Raw genomic sequence first — 15,702 nt, 5'->3', positions numbered from 1 at the left:
GTTGTTGTCGTGGTCTTCAGTCCTGAGACTGGTTTGATGCAGCTCTCCATGCTACTCTATCCTGTGCAAGCTTCTTCATCTCCCAGTACCTACTACACCCTACATCCTTCTGAATCTGCTTAGTGTATTCATCTCTTGGTCTCCCTTTACGATTTTTACCCTCCACGCTGCCCTACAATACTAAATTGGTGATCCCTCGACGTCTCAGAACATGTCCTACCAACCGATACCTTCTTCTAGTCAAGTTGTGCCACAAGCTCCTCTTCTCCCCAATTCTATTCAATACCTCCTCATTAGTTATGTGATCTACCCATCTGATCTTCAGCATTCTTCTGTAGCACCACATTTCGAAAGCTTCTATTCTCTTCTTGTCTAAACTATTTATTGTCCACGTTTCACTTCCATACATGGCTACACTCCATACAAATACGTTCTTGTTAAAATTGCGAAATAGTACGTTTCTAGAAGAGGCAATCAAAAGATTGCTTCTTCCTACGCGAAAAGATTCGAGCTCCAACGGAGGTTCACCAGCTATCTTTCTTTCCGTTTACTGCTCTCGACGTAATTTGTCTCTATCTTCAAGTCACCCAGATGGCAAGTAATCAGTAATACAAATCAGCTAAATTAGCACAGTGTGTGCCTTGAAGAATCTTTACATGTCTACAAATCAGGTCGGCACAGTGGCTACCTCGAAAGTTCGTGCAAAACTAACCAACCACAGCCGCGCGGGATTAGCCGAGCGGTGTCAGGCGCTGCAGTCATGGACTGGGCGACTGGTCCCGGCGGATGTTCGAGTCCTCCCTCGGGCATGGGTGTGTGTGTTTGTGATTAGGGTAATTTAGGTGAAGTAGTGTGTAAGCTTAGGGACTGATGACCTTAGCAGTTAAGTCACATAAGATATCACACACATTTTGACCAACCACAGTGTGCCCGCATGGACCTTATATATAATTTTGCTACAATGTGGGAGATGATTAAACACAGTGAATTAATTAAATACGATGAAATTTGATACATATCCGACTGAAAATAGCATAGTATGAAATTTAAATTAAAATGTTATATGCAGTAAATGTACCTCGTTACAGAACAGTCTCATTTATATTCAAAATAGTCGAATATTTAAATATAACAATAAACTCAAAACTAAATCCCGTCCGAACAGGACTCGGAAGAGTCTGACGGTACCGACCGGTCGCCAAGTCATCCTCAGCGCACCGGCGTCACTGGAGGCGGGTATGGAGGGGCGTGACGTCAGCACACCGCTCTTCCGTCCTTATGTCAGTTTACGACACCGGAACACCGACTTCTCAAGCAAGTAGCTCCTCAGTTTGCCTCGCAAGGGCTGAGTGCACCCCGCTTGCCAACAGCTCTCGGTAGACCGGACGGTCACCCATCCAAGGCTAGCCAAGCCCGAAAGCGCTTAATTTCAGTGATCTGACGGGAACCGGTGTTACCACTGCGGCAAGGCCGTTGGCTAATTATAACAATACATACACCATGGTAGTAGATTACATGAAAAATATAGAATGTACATCTGCATCTACATGCATAGCCCGCAAGCCACGGTACGGTACAAGTTGGAGGGTAAGAAGTTATTTTCTTCGCTGTTCCACTCGCAAACAGAACGAAAGGAAAACAACTTGCTATAAGCCTTCGTACGATCACGAATTTCTCTCGTCTTATATTTCGGTTTTTACGCGAAACGTACGTTCGCGGTAGTAGAATAGATATGCAGTTGGCCTTAAATGCTGGTTCTCTAAATTTCTGCAATGGTGTCTCGCGAAGAGAGTGTCGACTTTCCTCCAGGGATTCCCCTTTGCAATTCACGAAGCGTTTCCGTGGTGTAGCGAGCCAACTGGTCACTGCTCGTTGCAGTCCATACCACTCGTGCAGCTCGCCGCGCATCCCTTTGATGAACCGACAACAGCCGGAGCCAGACAAACTATATGCTCGGGCGGGTCGCAAGCCTGTCTCGAGACGAGCCCTCGGAGCCAACCTCCGTCCACATTACTCGTAAGCCTCGCAAGGTCACAGCAATATTCAAGAAAGGTACTAGGAGTAATCCACTTAATTACAGGCCCGTATCATTAACGTCGATATGCAGTAGGATTCTGGAACATATATTGTGTTCCAACATCATGAATTACCTCGAAGGAAACGGTCTGGTCTATTGACACACAGTCAACATGGGTTTAGAAAACATCGTTCCTGTGAAACACAACTAGCTCTTTATTCACATCAAGTGTTAACTGCTATTGACAAGGCATTTCAATTCGACTCTATATTCCTGGATTTCCGGAACGCTTTTGACACTGTACCACACGAGCGACTCGTAGTAAAATTGCGTGCTTATGGAATGTCGTCTCAGTTATGTGACTGGATGTGTGATTTCCTGTCAGAGACGCCACAGTTCATAGTAACTGACGGAAAGTCATCGAGTAAAACAGAAGTGATTTCTGGCGTTCCCCAAGGTAGTGTATCCATGTAAATGTAGATGTCTCACAAATACAAGTGCCACACGAGTACTGTGGACGCACCTTAATACTTGCGTGTTGATAGAACCGACCGGTAACAAATACAGCAGCTCGCCTCTGAATTGCTTCAATGTCTTCCTTTAATCAGATGTGGTGTGGATCCCACCGCACTAGTGTTCTATACGCCGTCTCATTTACAGATGAGCTATACTTTCCCAAAATTCTCCCCACAAAACGAAGTCGAGCGTTCGCGTTTCCGACTATCAACCTGACGTACTCATTCCATTTCACATCGCTTTGGAACGTTATGACTACATAATTAATCGTTGTAACTGACTCAAGCTGCACATTACTGATGCTGTATTCGAATAGTACTAGAATGTTTCTCATACTAATTAGAATTAACTTACATTTTTCTACACTTAGAGCAAGCTACCATTCACCACACTAGCTAGAAATTGTGTCTATTTTATCTTGTATCCTCTTACAGTCACACAAAGGCGACATCTTGCTCTACACCGCAGCGTTTTTGTACACTTAGAGCAAGCTGCCATTCACCACACTAGCTAGAAATTGTGTCTAATTTATACTGTATCCTCTTACAGTCACACAAAGGCGACATTTTGCTGTACACCGCAGCCTTTTTGTACACTTAGAGCAAGCTACCATTCACCACACTAGCTAGAAATTGTGTCTAATTTATCCTGTATCCTCTTACAGTCACACAAAGGAGACATCTTGCTGTACACCGCAGCGTCATCAGTATACAACCCGTCCGTCACGTCATTTACGTATATAGAAAATAAGACCGATTCCATCACACTTCCGTGGGGCATCCCTGACAGTACTCTTGCTTCTCCTGAACGCTCACCGTAGAGAACAACATACTGGATTGTATTACTTAAAAATTGTTCGAGCCCCTCACATACCTAGGAAGGGGAGAGTTCTGGTCATCAATCTACATCTACATCCACTTGGATATTCTGCAAATCACATTAGAGTGTCTTGCAGAGGGTTCATCGAACCACTTTCACAATTCTCTGTTATTCCAGTCTCGTATAGCGCGCGGAAAGAATGAACACCTATATCTTTCCGTACGAGCTCTGATTTCCCTTATTTTATCGTGGTGATCGTTCCTTCCTATGTAGGTCGGTATCAAAATATTTTCGCATTCGGAGGAGAAAGTTGGTGGATGGAATTTCGTGAGCAGATTTCGTCGCAACGAAAACGCCTTTCGTTTAATGATGTCCAGCCCAAATCCTGTATCATTTCTGTGACACTCTCTCCCATATTTCACAATAATACAAAACGTGCTGCCTTTCCTTGAACTTTTTCGATGTGCTCCGTCAGTCCTATCTGGTAAGGATCCCACACCGCGCAGCAGTACTCTAAAAGAGGACGGACAAGCTTAGTGTAGGCAGTCTCCTTAGTAGATCTGTTACATTTTCTAAGGGTCCTACCAAAAAAACGCAGTCTTTGGTTAGCCTTCCTCACAACATTTTCTAAGTGTTCCTTCCAATTTAAGTTGTTCGTAATTATAATACTTAGGTATTTAGTTGGATTTACGGCTTTTAGATTAGACTGATTTATCGTGTAACCGAAGTTTAACGAGTTCCTTTTAGCACTCATGTGGATGACCTCACACTTTCGTTATTTAGGGGTGAACTGCCACTTTTCGCACCATTCAGATATCTTTTCTAAATCGTTTTGCTGTTTGTTTTGATCTCTTGATGACTTTATTAGTCGCTAAACGACAGCGTCATCTACAAACAACCTAAGACGGCTGCTCAGATTGTCTCCCAAATCAAAAATGGCTCTGAGCACTATGGGACTTAACATATGTGGTCATCAGTCCCCTAGAACTTAGAACTACTTAAAACTAACTAACCTAAGGACATCACACACATCCATGCCCGAGGCAGGATTCGAACCTGCGACCGTAGCAGTCGCGCGGTTCCGGACTGCGCGCCTAGAACCGCTAGACCACCGCGGCCGGCTGTCTCCCAAATCGTTTATATAGATAAGGAACAGCAAAGGGCCTATAACACTACTTTAGGGAACGCCAGACATCAGTTCTGTTTTACTCGATGACTTTCCATCAATTACGATCATTTCATTTCACAGCTTGTACTGCCCCCACAGTCATGTTTACACAGTGGTGGATGTATTACAGGTAGTACAAATACGAGGGTCAGGGGTAAGTCATAAAGCTTTGGTTATCACCTCGAAAAAATGAAGTTATCCAACTAAACAAGGTTGAGGTGTCAAACACTACTACACACTTTAAAGATGTGACAGTGAGTTGCAGACAGCCACAATTAAAAGACAGTTACAGATATGCTTTCGACCACAGACCTTGTCAGAAAAAGAAACACCTACCACTCGTTCACCCGAGCAAGCACACCTCACGCACACGTGACCACCATCTCCAGCGCCTAACACCAGAATAAAGTTATGTAATTAACTTTTGGAACTCTTTGGCGGATTAAATCTGTGTGTCGAACAGAGGCCCGAACCTGTGACCTTCGCCATTCGCGGGGAAATCAGCGCACATCCCGCCGCAAAATGAATATTCATTCTGTGGACAATCGACTAGACTGTGGCTAAACAATGTCTCCGCAAAATATTTCCTTCCGGGGGTGCTGTCCCCACAAGGCGCGTAGAACTTACGTGAAGTTTGGAAGGTAGGAGATGAGGTACTGACGAAACTAAGCTGTGAGGGCGGGTCGTGAGTTGTTCTTCGGTAACTCAGTTTGTAAAGCACTTGCCTGCGGAAGGCGAGTCCTTTAATCTGCGAGGAAGTTTAAAATCACCGCACACTCCGCTGCGGAATGAAAATCGAATCTGTGATTCATTTTTTGTTTATTTGCAATTACGTGTCTGCAGTCCTGGTATACTCTGAAATTCCCTCTCCATAGTACTGTTGCACGCAACAACTACTAGACATGGCAAAACAAAATGGCGCTACCCACTTCCACTTTATCAGTGAGTTCATTGTGTCCCGGTTGTTCCAGCTCCGTGCTACAATACTGCGGCGCGGAAATTTCAAAGTATGTCAGGACTGCAGACAGGTGCCAGCTAACAAACGAAACATTAGTTACGTAAATTAACTAAGCAAACACTGTTTTCTGCCTTGCTTTTAAAACATGCTTAAGTGCTTTTTGACAACGGCCTTGCCGCAGTGGTAACACCGGTTCCCGTCAGATCACCGAAGTTAAGCGCTGTCGGGCTGGGATAGCACTTGGATGGTTGGCCATTCGATCTGCCGGGTGCTATTGGCAAGCGGGGTGCACTCAGCTCTTGTGAGGCAAACTGAGGAGCTACTTGAAGTAGCGGCTCCGGTCTTGGAAACTGACATACGGCCGGGAGAGCGGTGTGCTGACCACACGACCCTCCGTATCCGCATCCAGTGACGCCTGTGGGCTGAGGATGACACGGCGGCCAGTCGGTACCTTTGGGCCTTCATGGCCTGTTCTGGAGGAGTTTAGTTTCTTCTTTTTAAGTGCTTTTAAAATATAATTATTTACTATTTTGTAGTTTGTTAAATAAAAACGAAATGGGGTTCCGCTTTTAGGCACTTCCCTCTCTAAATGACACTGCTGCTTGCTCGCTCACAGCAATTTAAGCTGTAGTCTTAGCTTCCTGCGTAACCACACCCATGGAAACTGCAACATAGTCGGAAAGGACCTTCGAATATTTGTGGTAAGTAAGAATATAAATATCATTGCTGGTCTCATAATCCGTTACAGACGGGTAGATGAAGAAAAAGAAAACGCATTCAACGAGCGGCGAACCTGCGACCTTGACTGTGAGCCTCTAACCACGCGGCGGTACTGAACGTTGATCACAAGAGTCAATATTATTATTCATGTTCGCATCCCCTGATGACTTTTTCCGTCGATGAATCGTTAACTGGTATTTAATTATAAGAAAAATCAATCAGGGTGATTTGTTTGCGATAAATCTTCAAAGCCCAAAAACAACTTTAGTAAGAAAGCTGATATAAACCTGTTCGCCAGATGAAACATAGGGCTCTCTCATTGGCCTCCCAGTTCTGGTTTTTCATTGGTCGCTTGTTGGGAGTTGGGACGACGTAGTGGGGATAGTGTAAAATCCGTGTCGTCGTTATCGCGTGCAGAGCTGAACTTTCAGATCCTTTCTGCACGCAGGTACTGCCGAGTGGCCGTTGCGAGCGGATGCTTCAGGTGAAACGTCCCCTTTTGAACAATTCTACATGACTGTGCTTAACCTGACACACAATATTTTGTTAGCGCAACGCAATCTGACTTTCAAAATTCCCTACAAAAGAATGGCCCTGACTAACATTAAACTATACCTTTCACAAATCACTTACCTCACAAAAATCTTCGCTGCTCAAGCTACTGCAATACAGCGAGCGCCACTACTGCCAGCTAAATAAAAGATTCAAACTACTGAAGGCACTAACTACTGATAGGGATAGTTAGCAAATGAAAGATATTAATAGAGAATAAACAATGTATTTACCTTGATATCATCATATATAAATATAAATATAGCAGTTCATGACAAATTTCAAAACTCCGCCATCTCTCTCCCCACATCCACCACTGCTGGCGGCTCACCTCCAACTGCGCAACGCTACGCGCTGTTCACATCCAGCTGCCGCTGCCCAACACTACAATGGCAGACAACAATGCAAACTAGCCACAGACTGCACACAGCACAGCCAGTGATTTTCATACAGAGGTGGCGTTACCAATAAAAAAAACCTAAACAGCCTACTTACACAGGTAGCCTGGAGACACTGCAGCAAGTAGAAGTTTGCCTAGACCAGCCAAGGGCCGCAGTGCACGGGTACCTTGCGCTCTTAGTAAAGTACTTTGGAATAGCACCTTATAATGTATTACGGAATAAATTATTTTTACGTAACAATATTTTTCGGTTCCGTGTCGTCATTGTGGATTGGAGATAAGGGGAGGGCAGTGAGTCCTCTCATACTACACAGTCCAAATTTAAAGGTACCAGTGCCGGACCAGAGGCGTGCTTGTGAACGGTATACAGGATCTCAAGGAAGTTCTGTGCCGTGTATAGCAAGAGAGTCTGTGGAAACTTCTTTTTCGCTGAGAGAGCTGTCAGTGGATTCTCCTATCTCGACTCATGGCTCGTGCTACGACTTGAAACTGACAGCAGGGACTCGAACTTTCAACAAGATTGCACCCCTGCCCATTTACACAATTATGTGCGTGGATTCCTGAATGAGACGTTGCCACGTCGCTGGATAGGTCGTGTTGCAGCTGCTGACGTGACTGTACTCGAGGGACCACTGTGGTCACCTGATATGACGACTGGGCTAGATTCACCATCCTGAATTCTGGTTCCATTTTAATGCTTCGCTGTGACTGGCTGGAGAAGGGGAGAGGGAAGGGTACAAACCGCAAATAGGCTAATTCCACTTTCTCGGATTTTTTTCTAATTTCCCACTACCACAACTGGCAAAGCTCCACTACCTTGCATTTTGATTTGATGGAGGGCAGAGGGGAGATGGGGCGGGGTAGGACACAGTAGGCAGATGGCGGGGTGCTGGGGGTGGAAGGGAAGAGTGGGAGGCATTGCGGTGTCATGAGTGGTCATGTGATGCCCATATGATAACCTTCAAGGTCAATGACCACGTTCAAGGTCACTTTTGGTCCAGAATGCCCATTACCATTCCATTTTTTCTCTATGATAAGGTGTACACCACAAGATAACGAAAGTATAAAAGTTTATCGCTTACTATATTTTCGCTGTCGTTGCAGTAAAACTACGGCATTAGGCCTGACATTTCAAGAAAGGAGGATCAGAGTTTAAAAGTCCTGTCGATATCGATGTCATTAGAGATGGTGTGCAAGGCGGTTTTGTTTATTACTTCTTTCAAAAATGCTTCAAATTGCTGTGAGCACTATGCGACTTTACTTCTGAGGTCATCAGTCGCCTAGAACTTAGAACTAATTAAACCTAACTAACCTAAGGACATCGCACACATCCATGCCCGCGGCAGGATTCGAAGCTGCGACCGTATCGGTCACGCGGTTCCAGATTGAAGCGCCTAGAACCGCACGGCCACACCGGCCGGCTATACTTCTTTACTACTACACATTTTGCAGAATGTATCCGCATATATCATTGAATGTGCATGCAAAATTCTATCATTGTAGGAACATAGTCATGAGATATGACGTCAAAAACATTGAGATGTACGAAAACTAGCTTTACTGAGAATGGAGCAGGAGTTACCCAGCATACACCCTCAAGTGTTTGATAATGAGGGCTGCCGCCTTGCGATATTTTTCTTGTAGGGCTACAGCAGAGATAGCTTATGTTCCACCTCGAAGACTTATGACACCACATCGCAGAAGCTGTTCTTACCATCACTCTTGATACGCTGGGCGACTGATGCCGTGTAAAAAAGGGTTGACATAAATATTATAAAAAGCAACTTGAACGGTAGTCTTTCGCAAACTATATCGTATAATGCGTTGTTCTTGTTCAGTTATCTCTTGATGATTTTTTTGAAATGGTTCATGGACTTCATTTCCTTCACTTGTGAAGTGTAAACGGAAATTTATGTTTAAATTTAATTATAAAAATTGTCCGGGTGCGAATAGGGTTCGGGTGTTAGAGCTATGGTGAGGATCTTCAACATGTGGCGAAACTCAGGTGAAACCACGTCCAGATGTCGTGGGGTTAGGCTGCCACCCCTCATTACAGATTTCGGACATCGTAGGGGGCGAACTGTGGAGGAACTAACATGGGACGTTAATGCTTCGCAGACTACAAGTGTCTCTGAACGCAAAGTGCACCGAACCACTCCTAACGAAGGGCCTCCACACTTGACGACCCGTGGTTGTGCCAATGTTAGCACGACGACATCGACAACTCCGATTGAAATGGGCGCGTGACCATCGGCACTGGACGTTGGCGCAGTGGCAGAGCATTGCATGGTCTGATGAATCCCGATACCTTCTTCACCATGCCAACGGGAGCGCGCGAATCCGTCGTCTTCCAGGGGAACAGCTCCTTGACACCTGTACTGCGGGATGCAGACAAGTTTGCCGCAGCTCCATTATATGGTACCCACGGTCTCCGTTATGTTCTGGGGAACATTCACGTGGGCGTCCATGGTCCCAGTGGGGCTCGTGCAAGACACCGTGATGGCCAAGCAGTGTCGTGCACTGGTTGCAAAAAAAATGGCTCTGAGCACTATGGGACTTAACATCTATGGTCATCAGTCCCCTAGAACTTAGAACTACTTAAACCTAACTAACCTAAGGACATCACACAACACCCAGTCATCACGAGGCAGAGAAAATCCATGACCCCGGCGGGAATCGAACCCGGGAACCCGGGCGTGGGAAGCGAGAACGCTACCGCACGACCACGAGCTGCGGACCACTGGTTGCAGACCCGTTCAAGACAATCATATTTTCCGACAACAGTGGCACTTTTCAACAAGATAATACGCCGTGTCACAAGGCCAGGAGAGTGCTGGAGTGGTTCGAGAAACACAGAGGCGAGTTCGAATTGATGTGTTCGCTCACCCAGCTCGCCGGATCTGAGCCCGATCGAACACAACTGGGATGTGGTTGAACGTGGCTTCAGATTTAATGGCCGGCCTGGGTGACCGAGCGGTTCTAGGCGCTTCAGTCCGGAACCGCATTACCGCTACGGTCGCAGATTCGAATCCTGCCTCGGGCATGGATGTGTGTGATGTCCTTAGGTTAGTTAGGTTTAAGTGGTTCTAAGTTCTAGGGGACTGTTGACCTTAGAAGTTAAGTCCCATAGTGCTCAGAGCGATTTGAACCATCAGAGTTAATGGCCCCTCCCCCCACCCTCCCCGGAATTTACCGGAATTAGGTGACTTGTATCCAGATGTGATGCCAGTTCCCTCCAGCTACCTACCAAAGCCTCATTGCTTCCATGTCACGACGCGTCGCCGCTGTTATTCGTGCCAAAAGGGGATATACCGGCTATTAGAAAGGTTGTCATAATGTAGTGACTGATCGGTGTAGAAGTTCATCAATCCTGTGAATCGAGAATTTCGACGATTTTTGCCTGTTATCTATATCGATACTGGCAAGATATCAAAATATGGCCGTATTGTTTAATTTCATCGACGCAGAACCTTAATTTTTTACACCGGCAAGAGACCATACACATTAGTATGTGAGAAAAATTTGAACTTGATATGTCCATCCATTCCTAACAAAAAAAGTCTCATAACAGATGGATAACAAATGCCAAAATATATTTTTGTGTCATATAATTACGAATTAACAATTTTCAGATTTTCATCTGTACTTGTAGTGCGGAACCTTGCTTCTTTTCAAATTTCATGATTCTAGACCCAAGGCAAGTACCCTATAGGTTTTGAGGAGCGAGTTTCAATAAAAAAAAGTGACATAAAAGGCCGTATCTTTTCATTGCATTGATTTGGAAGCTAACGTTTATATACTGTCAAGGTACAACATACGTCTGACTGTTCCTGAGAAAAAGGGTTTTAACATTCGGACAGACAGAGACGAAAAGATGGACGACAAAGTGATCGTATAACGGTACCGTTTTTCGCCGGTTGAGATACGGAACCCTAATGATAAAATAACATCGGCAAAAAAAAAAAAGAGAAAAAAATGCCGACCGGAGTGGCTGAGCGGCTCTAGGCGCTACAGTCTGGAACCGCGCGACCGCTGCGCTCGCAGGTTCGAATCCTGCCTTTGGGATGGATATGTGTGATGTCCTTAGTCCTTAGGTTGGTTAGGTTTAAGTAGTTGTTCTAAGTTCTACGGGACTGATGACCTCAGAAATGAAGTCCCGTAGCGCTCAGAGCCATTTGAACCTAAAAAAACAACAAGCTTGAGCGTGCTCTTTCCTGCTATCGCAGTCGTGGCTACGTCAGCGCCGTGCCGCGGCGAGCAGCCGAACTCTAGGACCGTGAGCCTACGCAGCCGTGCGTCGCGTCACACGGGGGTGTTTGTTTCGCTAATGCGCCGCTGTGCGAATGAACCCATCTCATCCCACGGCCGGAGGCCAACAAACACTTCAGCCGCTGCCCACGTCCGCAAACTACCTGCGCTGCTCTCTGGCGGGGAAAGCAACGCGTGGGCGGCTCCGCTACCAAGTGGCATTCTCTGAGGGAACGGCGCCCTACAGTGTGGCCAAGAGACTCACACAACCCCCACCAGATTTTTTACCACTAGCAACTTCAGTTGTCAGTCGAACATAATACGTGCTTGCGGAACAGTGGACCAGCCTTGTGCCTCGTATTATTCTGCAGTACAGGGTGATTCAAAAAGAATACCACAACTTTAGGAATTTAAAACTCTGCAACGACAAAAGGCAGACCTAAGCGCTATCTGTCGGCGAATTAAGGGAGCAATAAAGTTTCATTTAGTTGTACATTTGTTCGCTTGAGGCGCTGTTGACTAGGCGTCAGCGTCAGTTGATGCTCAACAGAAAGCTTTTTGTGTTATTGAGTACGGCAGAAGTGAATCGACGACAGTTGTTCAGCGTGCATTTCGAACGAATTATGGTGTTAAACCTGCTGATAGGTGGTGTATTAAACGTTGGTATAAACAGTTTACAGAGAATGGGTGTTTGTGCAAAGGGAAAGGTTCTGGACGGCCGAGAACGAGTGATGAAAATGTAGCACGCATCCAGCAAGCATTTGTTCGCAGCCCAGCAAAATCGACTCGCAGAGCTAACAGAGAGCTGCAAATTCCACAATCAACTGTACAGAGAGTCCTACGAAAAAGGTTAGTTATGAAACCTGAACGTCAACTACCCGAGGCGATGGATCCGCCGCCAGGCAGCCCGTGACAGAGCACTTCATCACTGGCCTCCAAGAAGCCCTGATCTTACCCCCTGCGATTTTTTCTTATGGGGGTATGTTAAGGATATGGTGTTTCGGCCACCTCTCCCAGCCACCATTGATGATTTGAAACGAGAAATAACAGCAGCTATCCAAACTGTTACGCCTGATATGCTACAGAGAGTGTGGGACGAGTTGGAGTATCGGGTTGATATTGCTCGAGTGTCTGGAGGGGGCCATATTGAACATCTCTGAACTTGTTTTTGAGTGAAAAAAAACCTTTTTATTATGTTTCTTTCATTAAATACACATTTTTAAAGTTGTGGTATTCTTTTTGAATCACCCTGTATATTTGTTTTATTACTTTTTTTTTTTGTTTTTCCTTTTCAGAACATCACACTACGCAGTATTTCATAAACAGATTAATTACATACATCCCTTTTTTATGTCCATTTCTAAAAGTAAGTACATTATGTGGTATACTCAGGCAATTACCGTACAAGGAGCACAATAACCTGTCCGTCAAGAACTTTAGTACCTTCCATCCTCGGTGTAGCCCTCTTTGAACGGACGAAAAATGGGTGACTTTCGAGATTTTTTCCAAGTCAAATAAAAATTATTACTAAATCTGATGATACAGCTTTTGCCTTACACTTTTGTCTTTAAGAAATCGTTTTTGTGTCCACGTTGGACGCTCCTTGTAGCAACTGCACCAGGTGGAGGGACTCCTTGCAGCCGGAACATTGGTCATGGACGGCAACTCCCGAAGCCTTGCATTGCAATTGAAACAAAATAATCTTGTATATATTACACTACTGGCCATTAAAATTGCTACACCAAGAAGAAATGCAGATGATAAACGGGTATTCATTGGACAAATATATTATACTAGAACTGACATGTGATTACATTTTCACGAATTTGGGTGCATAGATCCTGAGAAATCAGTACCCAGGCAAACCACCTCTGGCCGTAATAACGGCCTTGATACGCCTGGGCAATGAGTCAAACAGAGTTTGGATGGCGTGTAGAGCTGCCCATGCAGCTTCAACACGATACCACAGTTCATCAAGAGTAGTGACTGGCGTATTGTGACGAGCCAGTTGCTCTGCCACCATTGACCAGACGTTTTCAGTTGGTGAGAGATCTGGAGAATGTGCTAGCCAGGGCAGCAGTCGAACATTTTCTGTACCCAGAAAGGATCGTACAGGACCTGCAAAATTTGGTCGTGCATTATCCTGTTGAAATGTAGGGTTTCGCAGGGATCGAACTAAGGGTAGAGCCAAGGGTCGTAACACATCTGAAATAAAACGTCCACTGTTCAAAGTGCCGTCAATGCTAACAAAAGGTGACCGAGGCGTGTAACCAATGGCACCCCATACCATCAAGCCGGGTGATACGCCAGTATGGCGATGACGAATACACGCTTCGAATGTGCGTTCACCGCGATGTCGCCAAACACGGATGCGACCATCATGATGCTGTAAACAGATCCTGTATTCATCCGAGAAAATGACGTTTTGCCATTCGTGCACCCAGGTTCGTCGTTGAGTACACCATCGCAGGCGCTCCTGTCTGTGATGCAGCGTCAAGGGTAACCGCAGGCTTGGTCTTCGAGCTGATAGTTAATGCTGCTGCAAACGCCGTCGGACTGCGTCGTGCAGATGGTTGTTGTCTTGCAAACGTCCCCATCTGTTGACTCAGGGATCGAGACGTGGCTGCACGATCCGTTACAGCCATGCGGATAAGATGCCTGTCATCTCGACTGCTAATGCTACGAGGCCGTTGGGATCCAGCACGGCGTTCCGTATTACTCTCCTGAACCCACCGATTCCACATTCTGCTAACAGTCATTGGATCTCGATCAACGCGAGCAGCAGTGTAGCGATACGATAAATCGCAATCGCGATAGGCTACAATCCGACCTTTATCAAAGTCGGAAACGTCATGCTACGCATTTCTCCTCCTTGCACGAGGCATCACAACAACGTTTCACCAGGCAACGCCGGTCAACTGCTGTTTGTGTATGAGAAATCGGTTGGAAACTTCCCTCATGTCAGCACGTTGTAGGTGTCGCCATCGGCGCCAACCTTTGTGAATGCTCTGAAAAGCTAATCATTTGCATATCACAGCATCTTCTTCCTGTCGGTAAATTTCGCGTCTGTAGCACGTCATCTTCGTGGCGTAGCAATTTTAATGGCCAGTAGTGTATTTCCAATACATTTTCTATCAGCATATGTGAAATTCTAACAAAATGGTAACGTGTTGAAACAATCGTCACTTTCTCTGCCAACAAAACTGAGACAAAAGTTTTCACCAAAAATAGACATTTGAAGATATCGCAAAACGGCTTACAGAGAATTCAGTGTAGAATTCCGTCATAAAATTATGATCAGAAGTGTATGTATCGTTCTCAAGTTTTGTTTACTGTCAATTTGAAAATTGGTTTCGAGGAAAACGTGGTTAATTTTTCGGGTTACATTTTTTGTGGTTAAGTTTAATATAACTCTAGCGATCCCCGGACCATCCAACAGTTCTTCCAGACCCAAAACGAGGCCCTCCTCCATTTTCTCGCTGGCCGTGACGTTCCTGCGGACCTCTTTGGCAGCTCCTGCCATCCGCTGCTCTGCTCGCTCTCTCAGTACATTTTCCGTCCGCTTTTGGGCAGAAGTTGTAAGAGCCTGGTCCGACCTTAAGTTCGAGCGCGTTCATAATTTCCACCACGCCTGTTAGGACGTCTTGAAATTACATGTCGACTACTTTTTTTCCGCTCTGAATGGTTTTCAGAGATATTTTTTCACAACTCACCTTGTGACTCGATAACAGAGTTTCTAACCAACATGAGATGAACACTACAGTAAAACCGACATCCAGACACCATTCAAAGAGAACTACAACCTTAAAGGGGGAGTTCTTGAAAAATATACTCTATTTAAAAGATGCACCAAATCCACTATTTTGAAAACACGGTAACGAAATTTTGTACCATGCTTTACATGAAATTAGCATGTTTTCTGTTACGTTTCTTGGGTTATATATATACAAATTCCTTATGGAATTTAATACTTTTATTTTCAAAAAATAATAAATGTACCTTTTTCTCAGAAATCATCAAAAGATTGCTACAAAACTTTCTCTATTTAACCTCTTTGCATACATTAAGCTTCTCTCATGTGGTTTTTTGATTATATCGCGGCTGGTCCCGGCGGAGGTTCGAGTCCTTGACCTTAGGATAATTTAGGTTAAGTAGTGCGTAAGCTTAGGGACTGATGACCTTAGCAGTTAAGTCCCATAAGATTTCACACACGTTTGAACATTTGATTATATCAAACAGGAGAACTACAATAATTTTTAATTATAATTCTGTAAGTATACTATAAAATTCGTGCGAAATTCCAA

At 45.0% G+C, this 15,702-nt stretch overlaps 1 protein-coding gene and 1 pseudogene across 1 annotated transcript in view; both read left to right on the top strand.

Moving 5' to 3' along the window:
* LOC124616600 (breast cancer anti-estrogen resistance protein 3 homolog) overlaps window positions 1-15,702 on the top strand; it is a 1,084,307-nt gene that overhangs the window by 240,427 nt on the left and 828,178 nt on the right. The window lies entirely within an intron of this gene.
* Window positions 5,641-5,758, top strand: LOC124616837 (annotated as a pseudogene).

The sequence above is a fragment of the Schistocerca americana genome, chromosome 5 (assembly GCF_021461395.2).
Source record: "Schistocerca americana isolate TAMUIC-IGC-003095 chromosome 5, iqSchAmer2.1, whole genome shotgun sequence".
Taxonomy (NCBI): Eukaryota; Metazoa; Arthropoda; class Insecta; order Orthoptera; family Acrididae; genus Schistocerca; species Schistocerca americana.
Note: the sequence above shows the minus strand (reverse complement) of the source record. Positions and strands in the feature narration are given on the sequence as shown.